Below are 2,546 nucleotides of genomic sequence, written 5' to 3' on the forward strand. Positions count from 1 at the left end.
TTTAGTGTCTCCGCATACCGCAGCACGCGACATAGCTTTTCGGACGATAAATGTAACCGTTTCAGAGAGAAGAGCGGCCAATGTGACGATCTGGCTTTAAATCGATTCGATAACAAATGACGAAAACGGACGGATTTCTCAGTTTTTTACTACATATGAACACTTTTCATATTCTGCCGTGCAACGCGGCGGCTAGTCCTCCTTTCATGCAAAATATTATGGTCCTAGGTCATGTCATAGCCACCAAAGCCGGCTAAAAAGTGAACAATCGACAACTAAAACTTGAATTGTACTACTTCTTACTGGCTATTACTTCTACTTAGAAGCTTCTTCTGTGTTCTACTATGGTGCCTTTAATGTCTCCGCATACCGCAGCACGCGACATAGTTTTGCAGACGATAAATGTAAACGTCTCAGAGAGAAAAGCGACCAATGTGACGATCTGGCTTTAAGTCGATTCGATAACAAATGACGAAAACGGACGGAATTCTCAGGTTTTTACTACATATGAACACTTTTCACATTCTCCCGTGCAACGCGGCTGCTAGTCCTCATTTCATGCAAAATCTTAAGGTCCTAGGTCATGTCCAAGCTACCAAAGCCGGCTAAAAAGTGAATAATCGACAACTAAAACTTGAATTGTACTACATCCTACTGGATATTACTTCAACTTAGAAGCTTCGTCTGTGTTCTACTATGGTGCTTTTTGTGTCTCCGCATACCGCAGCACGCGACATAGCTTTGCACATGATTAATGGAAGCTTCTCAGAGAGAAAAGCGGCCAATGTGACGATCTGGCTTTAAGTCGATTCGATAACAAATGACGAAAACGGACGGATTTCTCAGGTTATTACAACATATGGACACTTCTCAATTTCTCCCGTGCAACGCGGCTGCTAGTCGTTCTTTCATGCAAAATCTTAAGGCCCTAGGTCATGTCCAAGCCACCAAATCCGGCTAAAAAGTGAATAATCAATAACTAAAACTTGAATTGTACTACTTCTTACTGGATATTACTTCAACTTAGAAGCTTCTTCTGTGTTCTACTATGGTGCTTTTTGTGTCTCCGCATACCGCAGCACGCGACATAGCTTTGCAGACAATAAATGTAACCGTCTCAGAGAGAAAAGCGGCCAATGTGACGATCTGGCTTTAAGTCGATTCGATAACAAATGACGAAAACGGACGGATTTCTCAGGTTTTTACTACATATGAACACTTTTCACATTCTCCCGTGCAACACGGCTGCTAGTCCTCCTTTCATGCGAAATCTTAAGGTCCTAAGTCATGTCCAAGCCACCAAAGCCGGCTAAAAAGTGTATAATCGATAACTAAAACTTGAATAGCACTACATCTTACTGGCTATTCAACTTAGAAGCTTCTTCTGTGTTCTAATATGGTGCTTTTAGTGTTTCCGCATACCGCAGCACGCGACATAGCTTTGTAGACGATAAATGTAACCGTCTCAGAGAGAAAAGCGGCCAATGTGACGATCTGGCTTTAAGTCGATTCGATAACAAATGACGAAAACGGACAGATTTCTCATGTTTTTACTCCATATGAACACTTTTCACATTCTCTTGTGCAACGCGGCTGCTAGTCCTCCTTTCATGCAAAATCTTAAGGTCATAGGTCATATCCAAGCCTCCAATGTCGGCTAAAAGGTGAATAATCGATAATTAAAACTTGAATTGTACTACTTCTTACTGGCTATTAATTCAACTTAGAAGCTTCTTCTGTGTTCTACTATGGTGCTTTTAGTGTTTCCGCATACCGCAGCACGCGACATAGCTTTGCTGACGATAAATGTAGCCGTTTCAGAGAGAAGAGCGGCCAATGTGACGATCTGGCTTTAAATCGATTCAATAACAAATGACGAAAACGGACGGATTTCTCGGTTTTTTACTACATATGAACACTTTTCACATTCTCCCGTGCAACGCGGCTGCTAGTCCTACTTTCATGCAAAATATTAAGGTTCCACCTCATGTCCAATCCACCACAGCCGGCTAAAAAGTGAATAATCGATAACTAAAACTTGAATTGTACTACTTCTTACTGGATATTACTTCAACTTAGAAGCTTCTTCTGTGTTCTAATATGGTGCTTTTAGTGTTTCCGCATACCGCAGCACGCGACATAGCTATGCTGACGATAAATGTAACCGTCTCAGAGAGAAAAGCGGCCAATGTGACGATCTGGCTTTAAGTCGATTCGATAACAAATGACGAAAACGGACAGATTTCTCATGTTTTTACTCCATATCAACACTTTTCACATTCTCTTGTGCAACGCGGCTGCTAGTCCTCCTTTCATGCAAAATCTTAAGGTCGTAGGTCATATCCAAGCCTCCAAAGTCTTCTAAAAAGTGAATAATCGATAATTAAAACTTGAATTGTACTACTTCTTACTGGCTATTACTTCAACTTAGAAGCTTCTTCTGTGTTCTACTATGGTTCTTATAGTGTTTCCGCATACCGCAGCACGCGACATAGCTTTGCTGACGATAAATGTAACCGTTTCAGAGAGAAGAGCGGCCAATGTGA

The sequence above is a fragment of the Schistocerca gregaria genome, unplaced genomic scaffold, assembly GCF_023897955.1.
Source record: "Schistocerca gregaria isolate iqSchGreg1 unplaced genomic scaffold, iqSchGreg1.2 ptg000378l, whole genome shotgun sequence".
Classification (NCBI taxonomy): domain Eukaryota; kingdom Metazoa; phylum Arthropoda; class Insecta; order Orthoptera; family Acrididae; genus Schistocerca; species Schistocerca gregaria.